This window comes from Cervus elaphus, chromosome 11 (assembly GCF_910594005.1).
Source record: "Cervus elaphus chromosome 11, mCerEla1.1, whole genome shotgun sequence".
NCBI lineage: Eukaryota > Metazoa > Chordata > Mammalia > Artiodactyla > Cervidae > Cervus > Cervus elaphus.
The window spans coordinates 102,544,929-102,564,853 of NC_057825.1; the positions used below are offsets into that span (position 1 = coordinate 102,544,929).

Genomic DNA, 19,925 nt, shown 5'->3' on the forward strand with positions numbered 1-19,925 from the left:
TGTTCAACTTGTTGCTATGTTTTTCTTTTGTTGCTATGTTTTAAAGAATATGCCCAAATGCAGGAGACCTGGGATCAGTTCTTATGTTAGGAAGATCCTCTGGAGTAGGAAATGGCAACCTGCTCTAGTACTCTTGCCTGGAGAATCCCATGGATAGGGGAATCTGATTGGCTACAGTTTAAGGGGTCGCAAAGAGTCGGACATTACTGAGTAACTAACCCTTTCCACTTTATTTTCACATAGACTTAAAGATGAAGTTTAAAATTAAAAAAGAATACTATAAAAGTACTTCTCTGATGTTGTTATGAAATAATTGGGTTGTTAGCAAGACCTGCTAATGATGGAAAAATACCCATGGGTTCCAATTAGCCGCACATAAGAAGCTTCATAGACTTTGCCCACAAACAGGATATGTGGTAGTGCTTTTAAGACTTATCCAAAGGTCCAATCAAGAGACACCGATATAGCTGACATTTTTAATCTTATGACTTTACTTCTTTCCTGGGGAACTAACAGCTGCCTGGGGCCTGGCCATGGCACTAGGTCAGACATTTTCATAGGTGAGATTATTTTTTGAAATCACATAATCATATATTCTCAGGTATAAATGTATGTTTCAAATTATATAATCACTCCTCATCCAAATTTACCTGAGGTTTAAAAGCTTCTTAAGCATACACAACATCAAGAAAGGTAGAATTGACTACAGTACTAAGCAATTTGGAAGTAAAAATATTTTAGAATATTTTCTTATTGATATGTATTTAAATTAGTTGAGCTAATAATATAATTAGCTACAATGATATAAATTAGAATAGCTATACAATTAAAATATGCACCCAAAATTTTCCTCACTTAATATTACAATTGATAAATTTTTAATGATATTGCACAATTTTAAAAGCATCTTTGTTAAAAACTACAAATTATTCAAAAGGATCTACTATATTTTAATTATCCTTTTCTCCACTGTGGAACATTTCACACCCTTTCTAAATTGTCCACAACTGTTAATGATTATGTTGAACATATTTGTACATAATGATGTTTCTCTTAAAATATTTTACATTAACCTTTATTCCTAGAAAAAGTATTATGGAGCCAAAGAAAAATTTAAAAAGTAATTTATTTTGTTTCATGGTTGTTTATAAAGCATTTCTATGAACTGTGTTTGATTCTTACTTTATTTATACCATCTCTTCTTTGATCTGCTGGGAGATCCCACTAAAGAAGAAGGGAGTTCAGTGAAGCTGCTGCATTGTGTTCCCACGTATGCAAGTTTCTATCTGTTTATCTTTGAAAAGACATGCTGTATGGAATATGTTTAATTATATTTATTTTTCTTCTCTTTGACAAATTTATAACCCCAAATTGTATTAGTAACACATCCTGTAACCAGGAATGATGGGAGACTGCTGCTGTGGGAAGACAGGAGAAGAAGGCATGAGAATGCATGCAGCAGAAACATAAAGGAGTGGGAAGCTCATGCATGACATGGATAGATGTGCTGCTGCTGCTTGATGATACAATTTCAGGAATTAAATTAATTCAATAACATCACTTTTCATGATTTTATGTGAGCAACATACATTAACATGTATTAATATGCAAGGGTTCAATAAATATTTGTTTGGTGAAGGAATCTGTAATAGGAGTTAATAGTAAGCAATGGATCACATACATGTTTTGATAGTTGGTGTATTGATATATATGTTTATATGTATAGTGTATTAGGTATCACTCTAATTTATCTAGCAGAGTATTTTTTCTGTTCTCCTTGTTAAATTTTTATTGTTTTTTTCCTTTATTTTTATTAGTTGATGGCTAATTACTTTACAATATTGTAGTAATTTTTATTGTTAGAGCTTTGAAAATAAGGATTTCCTATGCCTGATAGATCCTTATGTGTTGAATATCTATGCAAAAGTTTATGTTTTAATCCAAGTCTTCTAAAGCTATAAATTTATAGAATATGGCAATGCTAAATTGTATGTGGAGCAGAATTTTGAAGAATTAAAAAAAAACAATAAACAAACACACTATCTTTAAAGAAAAATGATCCAGTATGTACACTTTCATAGAAGCAGTTAAATACTTTCATGGTTACTCTAGGGAGTGTGTCAGAAACTGTTATACTGGAGTGTAGCTTCCTTTCAAATGTTTATCTGTTTCTTATAAAGTAGAGAGATTACAGATAAACAAAGCTGAAGGGCAAGAACACTTGAATTCTTGCTGAGTTTATGATTTGGGGAAGCAGACATATGCTTACCCTTCAAGAATGGCCATTTAATACCAAGCCCTTACTCATTACCCTTTAGGTTTCAGGCAGTGTAGACATTCCAGACACTGTGGTAAGTGATGAATAGCTTATGTGTCCTGGTAGGTACTAGGGAGCATGTGTCTCCAAGGACTTACAAACATCTCACTAAACTCCCTTCATATGATAGATATTTATTGACCTTATTTTTTTCTTTCCACAGTTTGACCTGAGGGTTGGAATATAAATTCTCATGGAAGAGAGAATAACTCTTGCCTGTGTATAGCACTTATCAGCTTACAAGATACCTCTGAAAATTGCAATTTGTTACCTCACAGACAGAGTAGGGCTTGGGAAGCATGGGGCACTGAAGTGACTTAGTCCAAAGGAGTTGGAACCCGTAGGAGAATCCAAATCTCACTTAGACAGCCCAGTGTTTTCTTGGCAAATTACACACCAAATGCGGCCCTACTGATGTTTTACAAGTGACAGGTACAAGATGTCTAAAGAGATGCAAAATATGATGGTGAAAATAAAAAAGAACTGAAACGAGTACAGGGCAAAAGCTCCAAGGACATGTTGCTCAGTGACAATTTTGTTCTAAGAAAGTCAGATCACAAGCCTTTCATGATTAATGAGTATCATTCTTTATCCCAAGAAGCTGTTGCTTACTGAATGGATGTCCTCAGGCCTCCCAACAATGTGACTGAATTTGTTCTCCTGGGACTTACACAGAATCCACATGTGCAGAAAATACTCTTCATTGTCTTTCTGTTCACTTTCCTCTTCACTGTGCTGGCCAACCTGCTCATTGTCATCACCATCTCCCTCAGCCCCACACTTTCTGCTCCCATGTACTTCCTTCTCACTTACTTGGCCTTATTAGATGCTTCCTTCACATCTGTTACCATCCCCAAATTGATTGTTGACCTATTTCACCAAAGGAGAATCATCTCCTGGTGAGGATGCATGACTCAGGTCTTTTTAGAACACTTCCTGGCAGCATCGGAGGTGATCGTCCTCACTGTCATGGCCTACGACCGCTATGTGGCCATCTGCAAACCTCTGTACTACACGACCATCATGCGACAGGGGCTCTGCCCGCTCCTGGTGGTGGTGGCCTGGATCGGGGGGATCCTACATGCCACCGTGCAGATTCTTTTCTTGATGGTCTTGACCTTCTGTGGTCCCAGTGTCATTGACCACTTCATGTGTGATTTCTTCTCACTGTTGGAACTTGCCTGCAGTGACACCTACACACCTGGGATTGTGGTGGCAGCTAACAGTGGGGGCATGTGCTTGCTCATTTTTTTCATGTTACTCAGTTCCTACATAGTCATCCTGAGCTCCCTGAAGTCCCATGGCTCTGAAGGATGACACAAAACCCTCTCTACACGTGGCACCCACTTTACAGTAGTGGTGCTCTTTTTTCTGCCTTCTGTGTTCACCTACACACGTCCTGTGGCCACTCATCCTGTGGACAAGTGGGTGACTATGTTCTCTGCAATCCTCACTCCCATGTTAAATCCTATCATTTACACAGTGAGAAACACAGAGGTGAAAAGAGCCATGAGGAATCTGTTGAAGAGGAGAGTAGTTTAGGTTGTTCCAAATGCCAGTAAAGTGATGATTTATGTACATAGGGAGAGTTATGTGTGAGTACTCAGTTGTTAACTCATGTCAGACTCTGCAACCCCATGGACTGTCACCAGTCAGACTCCTCTCTCCATGGGATTTCCCAGGCAAGAATACTGGAGAGGGTTGTCATTTCCTTTACCAGAGGATATTTGCAACCCGGGGATCAAACTAGTTTCTCCTGCGTTGGCAGGCAGATTCTTTACCGTTGAGCCACCAGGAAAGCCCATGTTGTTTTTGTTGTTCAATCACTAAGTTGTGTCTGCTCTTTGCCACCTCATGAATGCCAGGCTCCTGTGTCCTCCACTATCTCCTGGATTTTGCTCAGATTCATGTCCATTGAATCAGTGATTCTATCTAACCATGTTATCTTCTGCTGCCTCTTTTATCCTTTTGCCTTCAATCTTCCCCATCATCAGGGTCTTTTCCAGTGAATTGATCCTTTCTATGAGATTGCCAAAGTATTGGAGCTTCAGTTGCAGTGTCCGTTCTTCCAATTAATAGTTAGTGTTGATTTCCTGTACGATTGATTTGTTTGATCTCCATGCAGCCCAAGGGAGTCTCAAGAGTTTTCTCCTATACCACAGTTAAAAAGCATTATTCTTTGGGACACAGCCTTCTTTATGGTCCAAAGCTCACATCTGTATATGAGTACTGGAAACACCATAGCTGTGACTATATGGACATCTGCTTGCAAGGTGCCATCTCTGCTTTTTAATATACAGTAGATCTGTCATAGCTTTCCTTCCAGGGAGCAATTGCCTTTTAATTTCATGGCTGCAGTCAAGTTCTGCAGTGAATCAATCTGATTGTGATATTGACCATATGGTGATATCCATATGTAGAGTCATCTCTTGGGTCATTTAAAAGGGTGCTTGCTATAGCTAGTGTGTTTTCTTGACAAAATTCTGTTAGTCTTTGCCCTGTTTCATTTTTTACTCCAAGACCAAACTTGCCTGTTATTCTGAATATCTCTTGACTTTCTACATTTGCATTCCAATCCCGTATGATAAAAATGACATCTTTTTTTTTTGGTATTAGATCTAGAAGATCATGTAGGTCTTCACAGAACCAATCAGCTTCAGCTTCTTCAGCATCAGTAGTTGGGACATATACTTGCACTACACTGATGTCAAATGGGTTGCCTTGGAAGAAAACTGAGATGATTCTGTTGTTTTAGAGATTGCCCAAATACTGCATCTCTTATTCTTTTGCTAACTCTGAGGGTGACTCCACTTCTTCTAAGGGATTCTTGTCCACAGTAGTAGATATAATGGCCATCTCTATTAAACTCAAGTCCCTTTTAGTTCACTGATTTCTAAGATGTCTATGTTCAATCTTGCATCTCCTGTTTGACCATATCCAATTTACCTTGATCCATATGCCTAAAATTCCAGTTTTCTATGCAATATTTTCACTTACAGCATCGGACTTTACTTTTACCACCAGACACATCCACAATTGAGTATCATTTCTGCTTTGACCCAGTCGCTTCATTCTTCCTGAAGCTATTAGTAATTGCCCTCCATGCTTCCCCGGTAGTATATTGGATATCTTCTGACCGGGGGGCTCATCCAGTGTCATATCTTTTTGTCTTTTCATACCATTCATGGGGTTCCCCTTGTAGGAATATGGAGTGGGCTGCCATTTCTTCCTCCAGTGGACCATATTTTGTCAGAACTCTTCACTATGATCCATCCATCTTTGGTGGCCCTGCAAGGCATGGCTTATAGCTTCATTGAGTTGTGCAAATTGCTTTGTCAAGACAAGGCTGTGATCCATGAAGGGACTGAATATGACTATAACTACTTTATTAAACTGTCACTGTCTCTGTTGTGAAATCTCTTATATGAGTATAATACTCATGCAAGAGGACTTTCATATGACATGACCCTGGTTTATTAATTACAATGTCCTCAGCCATAGCATATTTTTGTGTATTAAAATAGGTGAAGTGAAAAGTGAAGTTGCTCAGTCATGTCTGACTCTTTGCGATCCCATGGACTGTAGCCTACCATGCTCCTTTGTCCATGGGATTTTCCAGGCAAAAGTACTGGAGTGGGTTGTCATTTCCTTCTCCAGGGGATCTTCACAACCCAGGGATCGAACCTGGGTCTCCCACATTGTAGTCAGATGCTTTACCATCTGAGCCACCTGGGAAATCATTAAAATAGGTAGTATTATCCAATTTAATAATTGGATAAATATTTAATCACTATATCTGAATTAGTGATAATTTTTTATGTATAGACCAAACACCAAGGCAGAATACATTGAATACTAACTAAAAAGAAAAAAGAACTTTCAATGACAAGTATAAAAATACATGATAAATTCATCTTTGCTGAAGCAAAATAACTGGTCTGGTACTTCGTTCTTAACTTTAAATAGTCTGAAAATAGTTATAAAATATTTTTCTTCTATCACTGTTATATCTTCAGTTCAGTTCAGTCTCTCAGTCGTGTTCAATTCTTTGTGACCCATGGACTGCAGCGTGCCAGTCTTCCCTGCCCAACACCAACTCCCAGAGCCTACTCAAACTCATGTCCTTTGAGTCGGTGATGCTATCCAATCATCTCATCACAACTTACAGACCTTATTCAGTGATATGATTTAGTAGTGTTTCTACACAGAGGATGAGATGGTTGGATACCATCATGGACTCAATGGACATGAGTCTGAGCAAGTTCTGGGAGATGGTGAAGGACAGGGAAGCCTGGCATGCTGCAGTCCACAGGGTCACAAAGAGTCGGACATGACTGAGAGACTGAACTGGAGTGAACTGAAACTGGGGATTATTGAGGGAGACTTTGCATGCACAGGTCAGAAAGAGTCGGAGACGACTGAGCAACTGAACAACAACATAATTTTTAAATTTAGTGGAAAAATCCTGGTGTACTTAATTGATCAAGAATCAGTTTGGGACAGATTTCAGTTCTAAGATTTAATGATACAAGTAGTTAGAAATGGATAACATGTACAGTCATCTTCAACTCTCTTGGGGCAAAAAGATGATACCCTTTTAAGAAATGCTATAAAATTTGGGGTAGGTCCTTCATTGGCCTTAAAACAATGCATAAAATAAAGAAAATAAAACATAATAATGTCTCCCCCAATTTCAAGTCATCTAGTCTGGCCACACCAACATGACAGAATGAGAAGAACTAAGCAACTGAATGGTATTTTCCATTTTGGAGTTAGTTGGAAAAGTAGTTAATAAAATAAATTTCCCTAGGGAATGGCTAGTTGCTATCTTCCTAGGTAAACATAGGGTTTGCTGTTTTTTTTTTTTTTTTGTTGCATAAATTATCCTAACATGGTGAACGTTTGATTCTTTGCGAGCACTGTTGAATTTCATTGAAACAATCTACAGTGTAAATAATAACAGTTTTCTGAATAATCAGAGACTCCGTGGAGAAAACAGAGACACGGTTAAATGAAATAAAATATTTCTACAAGTAATAGTGCAGTCTGTCACAGTTCCTTGTCATCCTGGATGAAAGATAAATTCTGAGTAACTTAAAAAGTCTTCAGTCACACTGAAGGCTCCACATCACATCACATCAAGCCTCCAGATGGTGACAAAAACACCTTATATTGGGAATTGGGCTTCACAGCTGTGTAACTTTATATGTAAGAAATTAAAGTGTTTTGAAATAAATAAATTCTGGTTTTATCATTTAACATGTTTGACTTTTGGGAAATTAATGAGATGGGGTAAGCCTCTGTTTCTTTGAATAAAAAAAAGAAGATTTCTGTTTTATTACAGTAAATGTTGAAAGTGATATATTAAACTGTAACACTGGAGAGATACAATCAGAGCAAGATTGAAAGAGAATCAATCGTTTGGACTGCTTCAGGATAGCAAATTGTTAGAGGACAGAACAAAAGTAGACAAAACTCTCAGGAGGCTGCTGCAGAGGCCAGGATGGAGTTGGGGCAGGAATGATCAAATCAGGGATACATTCTGAAAGTAGAGACAACAGGATTTGCCAAAGGCATGAATGAGTCATAGGAAATCAATAAGGGAGTGAAGAACAATGTGAGATTATTGCCTGAGCAATGGCATTGAAGTGAGTACCACTTAATAAGATAGTGTACACTTTTAAATTGTGGAATTTTAAAATTATTATTATATACACTACATTGATATTCAAATGCAGATGCCCAAAATTGGAGATATGCCAAACAAAAATTTGAAAATAAGGGTAGATATCAGAGCTAGAGATTCAGCATTTGATAGCCTCAGCACTCATAGGTCAGGAAATGGGAACATCCTAGTAAAGAGCCACTGAAAGACATCTCTGTGATTTCTTATACAATCCAAGTCAATGATTTTCTATTCACAGTTTTATTTATTTACACTTGATGTGTAAATTCTTTTGTGCTTCAATAATTTTCCCTTTGTGACTTCATAATGGTGCATATTTCCATAGAATTCCCTTTCCATCTTTATTTGTTCTATCACTATTTCCTTAAATCTGAACTAAATTCTCTGCTTTCATTTTGATGGGTATATTCCTACCCTGTGTAACAGTTAGTATTTTGCCAATATTTTTACAATAGCTGTTTTTCCATTGGACTGGAAGTTTTCGATGCATCTTTATATGTTATATCACTGGGGACAGGGGACTAGGCCTTTTTAAACTTGGTCCTCACAATGTACGTGCCACATTGGACATAAACCAGTACACCATACTCTTGGATTGGGCTTCCTAGTTGGGGCTAGAGGTAAAGAGCCTACCCACCAACGCAGGAAACAAGAGAAGCAAGTGTGATCCTTGGGTCAGAAAGATTCCCTGGAGGAGAACACAGCAACCCACTCCAGTATTCTTGCCTGGAGAATCCTATGGATAGAGGAGCCTGGTGGCTACAGTCCATATGGTCAAAAAGACTGGACATGACTCGAATGACTTAGCACCCATACATTGTTTTGATTGATTGGATAAAGGAAAAGATTAAATTACAATACATTAAAAAAATCCCCTCTCTTCTTTTTTTTTTTTAATTTTTTTATTAGTTGGAGGCTAATTACTTCACAGCATTTCAGTGGGTTTTGTCATACATTGATATGAATCAGCCATAGATTTACACTTATTCCCCATCCCGATCCCCCCTCCCACCTCCCTCTTCACCCGACTCCTCTGGGTCTTCCCAGTGCACCAGGCCCGAGCACTTGTCTCATGCATCCCACCTGGGCTGGTGATCTGTTTCACCATAGATAGTATACATGCTGTTCTTTTGAAACATCCCACCCTCACATCCCTCTCTTCTTTCATAACTTATCTGTTTCTTTTTTTTTTTTTTTTTTTTTTGGTCAGTTTTTTTTAATTTATTTTTTAATTTATTTTTTATTTTTTAAATTTTTTTTTATTAGCTGGAGGCTAATTACTTCACAACATTTCAGTGGGTTTTGTCATATATTGATATGAATCAGCCATAGATTTACACGTATTCCCCATCCCGATCCCCCCTCCCACCTCCCTCTCCACCCGATTCCTCTGGGTCTTCCCAGTGCACCAGGCCCGAGCACTTGTCTCATGCATCCCACCTGGGCTGGTAATCTGTTTCACCATAGATAGTATACATGCCATTCTTTTGAAATATCCCACCCTCACATTCTCCCACAGAGTTCAAAAGTCTGTTCTGTATTTCTGTGTCTCTTTTTCTGTTTTGCATATAGGGTTATCATTACCATCTTTCTAAATTCCATATATATGTGTTAGTATGCTGTAATGTTCTTTATCTTTCTGGCTTACTTCACTCTGTATAAGGGGCTCCAGTTTCATCCATCTCATTAGGACTGATTCAGATGAATTCTTTTTAATGGCTGAGTAATATTCCTTGGTGTATATGTACCACAGCTTCCTTATCCATTCATCTGCTGATGGGCATCTAGGTTGCTTCCATGTCCTGGCTATTATAAACAGTGCTGTGATGAACATTGGGGTGCACGTGTCTCTTTCAGATCTGGTTTCCTTGGTGTGTATGCCCAGAAGTGGGATTGATGGGTCATATGGTAGTTCTATTTCCAGTTTTTTAAGAAATCTCCACACTGTTTTCCATAGCGGCTGTACTAGTTTGCATTCCCACCAACAGTGTAAGAGGGTTCCCTTTTCTCCACACCCTCTCCAGCATTTATTGCTTGTAGACTTTTGGATAGCAGCCATCCTGACTGGTGTGTAATGATACCTCATTGTGGTTTTGATTTGCATTTCTCTAATGAGTGATGTTGAGCATCTTTTCATGTGTTTGTTAGCCATCTGTATGTCTTCTCTGGAGAAATGTCTGTTTAGTTCTTTGGCCCATTTTTTGATTGGGTCATTTATTTTTCTGGAGTTGAGCTGCAGGAGTTGCTTGTATATTTTTGAGATTAATCCTTTGTCTGTTTCTTCATTTGCTATTATTTTCTCCCAATCTGAGGGCTGTCTTTTCACCTTACTTATAGTTTCCTTTGTAGTGCAAAAGCTTTTAAGTTTAATTAGGTCCCATTTGTTTAGTTTTGCTTTTGTTTCCAATATTCTGGGAGGTGGGTCACAGAGGATCCTGCTGTGATTTATGTCGGAGAGTGTTTTGCCTATGTTCTCCTCTAGGAGTTTTATAGTTTCTGGTCTGACATTTAGATCTTTAATCCATTTTGAGTTTATTTTTGTGTATGGTGTTAGAAAGTGTTCTAGTTTCATTCTTTGACAAGTGGTTGACCAGTTTTCCCAGCACCACTTGTTAAAGAGGTTGTCTTTTTTCCATTGTATATCCTTGCCTCCTTTGTCAAAGATAAGATGTCCATAGGTTCGTGGATTTATCTCTGGGCTTTCTATTCTGTTCCATTGATCTATATTTCTGTCTTTGTGCCAGTACCATACTGTCTTGATGACTGTGGCTTTGTAGTATAGTCTGAAGTCAGGCAGGTTGATTCCTCCAGTTCCATTCTTCTTTCTCAAGAGTACTTTGGCTATTCGAGGTTTTTTTGTATTTCCATACAAATTGTGAAATTCTTTGGTCTAGTTCTGTGAAAAATCCCGTTGGTAGCTTGATAGGGATTGCATTGAATCTATAGATTGCTTTGGGTAGAATAGCCATTTTGACAATATTGATTCTTCTAATACGTGACTTCAGCTCCTTCAGAACCAAGGAACGATTTAACTTATTTCATCCAATTGGGCTTCACACAAAATCCAAAGGAGCAGAAAGTCTTTATTCAATTATCTGTCTGATATCAGAAACAGAGCTAGTATTCAGATCTGCATTCTTCAAAATCCAAATTTGATACTCTTTCAACCATTTCAAAGATACCAGAGAAAAGATATTTCATCAGAACCTCTTTCATATCATAGAAATTTAAAAGTTTTCTTTTCTAAATACATATTCATAAAAGTTGTTTTTATGCTTAAAAGTCTAAGCAGTTGTTTCTAAGACATCTACATGACTTACTAGTATCGAGGATGATGTGGACTATTATATAGAAAGAAGCATATTACTATATAAGTGTTAGAATTTTGGCTTACACGTAGTTCCCTGAATTTTCAATCCTCTTTGAAAACTACTTTCAGTTCAGTTCAGTCGCTCAGTCATGTCGGGCTCTTTGCGACCCCATGGACTACTGCACGCCAGGCCTCCCTGTCCATCACCAACTCCTGGAGTTTACCCAAACTCATGTCCATTGAGTTGGTGATGCCATCCAACCACCTCATCCTCTGTCATCCCCTTCTCCTCTTGCCTTTAATCTTTCCCAACATCTTTAGAAGATTATTTATAAGGAATAATAAAAACCAGATAAAAATCAATACCCCACAGTTAACCCGGAAAGCATTTCTCAACTAACTTAGATAACTTAGAGGGCTTTGTTATGAGTTAATTCCGGCTCTTTTAAAAAATGAAATGTGCTTCTCAAATATGAATGTGTATATATGTCACAGAAGTGTGTATAGTTCCCTTTTTTGATAGAAAGGTCCAGCCTCTGATTTCAAGGGTACCACATGTTTATTTTTTGCTATGTTTATTTTTATGTATTATTTTTTACTTGGGTAGTTATTGCTTTACAGTGTTGTGTTAATTTCTGCTCTAAAATAGTATATATATATATATATATATATATATATATATAAAATATATATATATATGCACTCCTTCTTGAGCCTCCCTCCCACTTCCACTTCCCACCCCTCTAGATCATCACAGAGCACTGAACTGATCTCCCTGTGTTCTACAGCTTTCCATTTTCTTGTTCCTCAGTTGCTATTTTCTGGCCAAGTCTTTGCAACCCCATGGACTATAGCATGCCAGGCTCTTTTGTCCTCCACTATTTCCAAGAGTTTGCTGAAATCTGTGCCCATTGAGTCAGTGGTGCTATCTAACCATTGCATCCTCTGTCACCCCCTTCTCCTTTTCCCTTCAGTCTTTCCCAGCTTCCCACTGGCTATCGGTTTTACACATAATAATATATTATTTAAGAAATTAATGGACTCTGTGATAGAAAAATATTCAGAAAGCATGTTATTAAGAGTATATGATAGAGAGTAAGAGAACCACTTTTGGAAACAGGAGATATGAGTTTTATTCTACATTATGCAACATTATACTCAAGAGCTTTAAACAGCTCAAAATGCAAGTTGCTTCCAAGTTCTGTCTTTCTACCCAAGCCAATGTGTTTATTGTCATAAATATTGCTATTTTTGTTTCTACTTCAATTAGAAGCAAAATTGGAGGGTTGTGAAGTGAAGTGGGCCTTAGAAAGCATCACTACGAACAAACTTAGTGGATGTGATGGAATTCCAATTGAGCTATTTCAAATCCTGAAAGATGATGCTGTGAAAGCGCTGAACTCAATATGCCAGCAAATTTGGAAAACTCAACAGTGGCCACAGGACTGGAAAAGGTCCATTTTCATTCCAGTGTCTAAGAAAGGCAATCCCAAAGAATGCTCAAACTATCGCACAACTGCACTCATCTCATATGCTAGTAAAGTAATGCTCAAAATTCTCCAAGCCAGGCTTCAGCAATATGTGAACCAAGAACTTCCAGATGTTCAAACTGGTTTTAGAAAAGGCAGAGGAACCAGAGATCAAATTGCCAATATTCGCTGGATCATCAAAAAAGCAAGAAAGTTCCAGAGAAACATCTATTTCTGCTTTATTGACTACGCCAAAACCTTCAACTGTGTGGATCACAATAAACTGTGGAAAATTCTGAAAGAGATGGGAATACCAGACCACCTGACCTGCCTCTTGAGAAACCTGTATGCAAGTCAGGAAGCAACAGTTAGAACTGGACATGGAACAACAGACTGGTTCCAAATAGGTAAAGGAGTACGTCAAGGCTGTATATTGTCACCCTGCTTATTTAAATTATATTCAGAGTACATCATGAGAAATGCTGGGCTGGAAGAAGCTCAAGCTGGAATCAAGATTGCCGGGAGAAATATCAATAACCTCAGATATGCAGATGACACCACCCTTATGGCAGAAAGTGAAGAGGAACTAAAAAGCCTCATGGTGAAAGTGAAAGAGGAGAGTGAAAAAGTTGGCTTAAAGCTTAACATTCAGAAAACTAAGATCATGGCATCTGGTCCTGTCACCTCATGGGAAATAGATGGGGAGAGAGTGGAAACAGTGTCAGACTTTTTGGGGGGGGGCTCCAAAATCACTTCAGATGGTGCTTGCAGCCATGAAATTAAAAGACACTTACTCCTTGGAAGGAAAGTTATGACCAACCTAGACATCATATTAAAAAGCAGAGACATTACTCTGCCAACAAAGATCCATCTGGTCAAGGCTATGGTTTTTCCAGTGGTCATGTATGGATGTGAGAGTTGGACTGTGAAGAAAGCTGAGTGCCGAAAAATTGATGCTTTTGAAGTGTGGTGTTGGAGAAGACTCTTGAGAGTCCCTTGGACTGCAGGGAGATCCAACCAGTCCATCCTCAAGGAGATCAGTCCTGGGTGTTCATTGGAAGGACTGATGCTGAAGCTGAAACTCCAATACTTTGACCACCTCATGAGAAGAGCTGACTCATTGGAAAAGACCCTGATGCTGGGAGGGATTGGGGGCAGGAGGTGAAGGGGACGACAGAGGATGAGATGATTGGATGGCACCACCGACTTGATGGGCATGAGTTTGGGTGAACTCTGGGAGTTTGTGATGGACAGGGAGGCCTGGGGTGCTGTGATTCATGGGGTCGCAAAGAGTCGGACACAACTGAGCGACTGAACTGAACCATGATACCGCAGCTTACCTCCTAGAACTTTTCATTCCTCATAAACAACATAGGAGATATCCTTCTGGGATGAACATTCCTTTGGATGGACTAATATGACATGAGCTCTCTCTTGACTGCTTTGCTATCTTGAGACCATGTTTCTCTACCTATTGAAGTTCATGAATCTGCCCATAAAAACTTTTTGATATGAACCTGTTTTCTTGTGAAATTAGTTCCTAAAACTCTCAAACATCAAAACAGACCGAAACTACTTTCTCATCAGCTGTGAAATGAACCATACATTTTTGTTCTTCTCTTTTCTTTCTGGTTTGTCTTTCAAGTGCAGAATCTATGTTACTATCTCTACAAGGTTTATTAACCACCTTAGATTTGCATTCTAGAAACAGACTTCATAGCTCCAGAACTCTTCTTTGAAAATGATTTTCATGAACAACCCTCACTGTTTTACATCTAAGTCTGCTCTCTTTCCCTTTTAGAGAAGCCTCTTTTCCCTTAGAGAACCCTCTAAGCTTTGGGGAACTGGACTAGAGAGATTTAGGGGTTCTCAAGTAATCTCTCTGCCCAGCACTGTAACTATTAAATTCAAGGCTGAATGAACATTGAATTGGCCATGGTTGAATGGATTTCAGTCTTCCATGAAGTTGGGGATGGTGACAAGCATGTACTTGTCAGTTCAGTTCAGTTCAGTTCAGTTCAGTCACTCAGTTGTGTCCGACTCTTTGCGACCCCATGAATCACAGCACCCCAGGCCTCCCTGTCCATCACCAACTCCCGGAGTCTACTCAAACCCATGTCCATCAAGTCGGTGATGCCACCCAACCATTTCATCCTCTGTCTTCCCATTCTCCTCCTACCTCCAATCCCTCCCAGCATCAGGGTCTTTTCCAATGAGTCAACTCTTCCATGATGTGGCCAAAGTACTGGAGTTTCAGCTTCAGCATCAGTTCTTCCAATGAACACCCAGGACTGATCTTTAGGATGGACTGGTAGGATCTCCTTGCAGTCCAAGGGACTCTCAAGTGTCTTCTCCAAAACCACAGTCAAAAGCATCAATTTTTTGGTGCTCAGCTTTCTTCACAGTCCAACTCTCACATCCATACATGACCACTGGAAAAACCATAGCCTTGACCAGACGGACCTTTGTTGGCAGAGTAATGTCTCTGCTTTTTAATATGATGTCTAGGTTGGTCATAACTTTCCTTCCAAGGAGTAAGTGTCTTTTAATTTCATGGCTGCAAGCACCATCTGAAGTGATTTTGGAGCCCCCCCCCAAAAAGTCTGACACTGTTTCCACTCTCTCCCCATCTATTTCCCATGAGGTGACAGGACCAGATGCCATGATCTTAGTTTTCTGAATGTTAAGCTTTAAGCCAACTTTTTCACTCTCCTCTTTCACTTTCACCATGAGGCTTTTTAGTTCCTCTTCACTTTCTGCCATAAGGGTGGTGTCATCTGCATATCTGAGGTTATTGATATTTCTCCCGGCAATCTTGATTCCAGCTTGAGCTTCTTCCAGCCCAGCATTTCTCATGATGTACTCTGAATATAATTTAAATAAGCAGGGTGACAATATACAGCCTTGACGTACTCCTTTACCTATTTGGAACCAGTCTGTTGTTCCATGTCCAGTTCTAACTGTTGCTTCCTGACTTGCATACAGGTTTCTCAAGAGGCAGGTCAGGTGGTCTGGTATTCCCATCTCTTTCAGAATTTTCCACAGTTTATTGTGATCCACACAGTTGAAGGTTTTGGCGTAGTCAATAAAGCAGAAATAGATGTTTCTCTGGAACTTTCTTGCTTTTTTGATGATCCAGCGAATATTGGCAATTTGATCTCTGGTTCCTCTGCCTTTTCTAAAACCAGTTTGAACATCTGGAAGTTCTTGGTTCACATATTGCTGAAGCCTGGCTTGGAGAATTTTGAGCATTACTTTACTAGCGTGTGAGATGAGTGCAGTTGTGCGATAGTTTGAGCATTCTTTGGGATTGCCTTTCTTAGACATTGGAATGAAAACGGACCTTTTCCAGTCCTGTGGCCACTGTTGAGTTTTCCAAATTTGCTGGCATATTAGTACATGTTAATTCTGTTATTTGACTTTTTTCAGTACAGTGTTGAAAGAGCAAGTTCAAGATAATTTCATGATGATACTTATGAAAAGTTCATATCCTCCAGAGGTCTTTAGACAGGTTACAATCCTTACTGAAACTGTTTTGGCATCTGCTATAACAGATATTATTGGAGAACTATAATGTTACAGTGTCCAATCAGATTAGGTTTGGTCATGTGTTTTTAGTTTTCTTAAACTGTTTTTCTTCATGACACATGCTGCTCACAGTGATCACAATCACTGGGGTCAGTCTAGAGTTATCTACAGAGTTATCTAGAGTTCTTATTAAAGAAGCATATTTGAACATCTTGCAAGAACTGTGATTTTCCATAAAAATATTTCTGAATTGAATTTATTGCCAAATAATTTTAATATCAGTTTTATTTCTTTGACTAAGTAATTAAAATGGACTTCACAATCGGTGGAAGCTTAAGAGTCTCATGACACTTTAGTCATAAAAAATGTAATTTAAAGATAAGGGTCCTGCCCCAGGATTCAGTTATATGGCTTCTTATTTTCCCTTGGTAAATGGTATTTTATTTCCTTTCTTACATTTTCTTATACAAATTGTGAGTGTTATTTCCTAATTTTTTTAATATATTGTAGATATGCTGTAGGATTAAATTTAAATGGCAAATGCATTTTACCATATTTGGATATATTAGAACAATGGAATAATTTTCATTATTATCATGTTAGTCTAATTCCAGAACTGGAACAAGAAACGTCTATTTTGAAGAAGTACTGTAAACCTTATCTAGCATGAAGTGTTAATAAATAATAGAATTCATAATAATCATTTAATGTACATCTGAAAGCAATATTTAGAAATTATGATTACCATAATTGGTAGATCAGTAGAAATAAAATATTATAATAAAATCTAAAAATTAGATAGCTACACACCTGTTTTATTTATATGGTATCAAAAATTCAGACTCCATTTTTAAACTCCTTTATTATCAAGTATCCAAGTTTGTAAATGGTGAACTTGGTGTTTTTCTTTTGTATTTTATGATGATGTTTTGTTTTCATGTAGACTAAAGGATGAAGTTTAAAATTAAAGATGAATATTGTAAAAGCTCTTCTCTGATGTTCAGATGCATTATTTGAAATAATTGGGTTGTTGGCAAGATCTGCTAATGATGGAGAAATACCCCTGAGGTCAATTAGTCACAGATAAGAAACTTCCCAGATTTTGCACACAAAGAGGGTATGTGGCATTGTTTTTAAGGTTTATCCAAAGGTACCATTTATAAATCAACAAAGACACTTATTGCAGCTGAGGTAGTTGACATTTTAATCTTATAACTTAATACTTCTTTCCTAGTGAACTAGCAGCTGCCTGGGGCTTGACCATTGACCTATGTCAGACATGTTCATAGGTGAGATCATTTTATGAAATTATATAATCTTAGATTCTCATATTTAAATGTATGTTGCAAATAATATGATCGTTGCTCATCCAAACTTACCTGAGATATAAATTCTTCTTAAGCGTACAAAACATCAAGCTAGAGGTAAACTCAACTACAGTACTAACAATTTAGAAGTAAAAATATTTTGGGGTCTTTTATATTTTAAATATATATTTAAATTCATTGGAATAATAATATAATTAGTTTCACTGAAATAATTTAGAGTAACTATACAATTCAAATGTGCATCCAAAATTTCCCCACTTAATATTACAACTTCATTTTCTATGACAATGCACAATTTTAAATGCAACTTTGTTAAAAACTACATATTATTCAAAGAAAGTGATTTTATTTTAATTATTTTGTTCTTCACTTTTGAAGAACACTGTTTTTAATTTTCTCCACACTGTTTCTAATTTTCCATAGCGCTTATGTTTGTACATAGGGATCTTTCTCTTTTAAAAATCTCTTACACTAGGGCTTATTCCTTGAAAAAGTATTGTGGAGTCAAGGAAAAACAAGGAAAGTAATTTATATTTATTCATAGTTGTTATGTTTAAATATTACTTTATTTACACTCTAGTCTTTTTTGATCTGTTGTGAAATCCTACCTCAGAATGGGGACTGACAATGAAGCTGCTGCACTTTGATTTCATATTTGTATAAAATTTTCATCTTAGATAATTAAAAGTAAAGTTCTCTATTAATTTATCTTCAAAAGAGAAGAACACGTTTTACCAAATACATTTGATTATATTTATTTCTCTTCTCTTTGGCAAATTTATATCCCCAAATTTCTCACTGTATTAGTATTGCAGTATCCTGTAACTGGATTTCCCAGGTGGTGCTAGTGGTAAAGAACCTGCCTGTTAGTGCAGAAGACACAAGAGACCATTGGTTAAATTCCTGGGTTGGGAAGATGGCCTGGAGGAGGGCATGGCGATCCACTCCAGTGTTCTTGCCTGGAGAATCCCAAGGACAGAAGAGCCTGGCAGGCTACAGTCCATGGGGTCTCAAAGTGTCAGACATGACTGAAGCAGCTTAGCACACACTCATCCTGTAACTAGGAGTGACGGATAATGGATGCTCTAGAAAGATGGGAGAAAGCATGAGGAGTGAGAAGGTCATTCATATCACAGATTGATGCGCTGCTGCTGTTTGGTAATAAAATTTCAGGAATTAATAACAATTGATAATGAAAATTTTATGAAAATTTGTGAATAGTATACCCTAATATATATAGTAAAGTGAAAGTGAAAGTGAAGTCGCTCAGTCATGTCCAACTATTTGTGACACCATGGACAGTAGCCTGCACCAGGCTTCTCTGTCCATGGGGTTTTCTAGGCAAGAGTACTGGAGTGGGTTGCCATTTCCTTCACCAGGGAATATTCCCGACCCAGGGATTGAACCTAGGTCTCCCGAATTGTAGACAGACGTTTTACTGTCTGAGCCACCAGGTAAGTCCAATATATATAGTAAGTGTCCAATAAATATTTGTCAAATGAATGAACTTGTAGTAGGAACTAATAAGTAATGGGTTTTATACTATAAAGAAAGCTGACCACTGAAGAATTGAATCTTTTGAACTGTGGTGTTGGAGAAGACACTTGAGAGTCCCTTGGACTGCAAGGAGATCCAACCAGTCCATCCTAAAGGAAATCAGTCCTAAATATTCATTGGAAAGACTGATGTTGAAGATGAAACTCCAATACTCTGGCCACCTGCTGTAAAGAGCTGACTCTTTTGAAAAGACCCTGATGCTGGGAAAGATTGAAGGCGGGACAAGAAGGGGACTACAGGGTTGGATGGCATCACCTATGTGATGGACATGAGTTTGAGGAAACTCTGGGAGTTGCTGATGGACAGGGAGGCCTGGCATCCTGCAGTCCATGGGGTCACAAAGAGTCAGACATGACTGAGCAACTGAATTAACTAAATAGTATTTGTTGTCATTGGTATATATATGTATAGTGCATTGACTAAAATTTCTAGCCAACTATTTCTGTTCTCCTCATTAATTTTTTTTTCTTATTTTTAGAACTTTGAAAAGTAGTAATTTTCTTTACTTGATAGATCCTTGTGTATTGAACACCTATGCAAGAATATTTTTTTATCAAGTCTACTGAAACTGTAAATTCACAGAATATGACTATGTTAAATTGTATGCAGAACAGGAAATGGTAGCCCATTCCATTATTCTTGCTTGGAAAATTCCATGGATGGAGGAGCCTGGTGGGCTACAGTCCATAGCATTGTATAGAGTTGGACAGTACTGAGCATGCATGAGCAC

General features: G+C 38.0%; 1 pseudogene; it reads left to right on the plus strand.

Moving 5' to 3' along the window:
- Positions 1–2,932: 2,932 nt before the first annotated feature.
- Positions 2,933–3,859, plus strand: LOC122702508 (annotated as a pseudogene).
- The last annotated feature ends 16,066 nt before the right edge of the window (positions 3,860–19,925 follow it).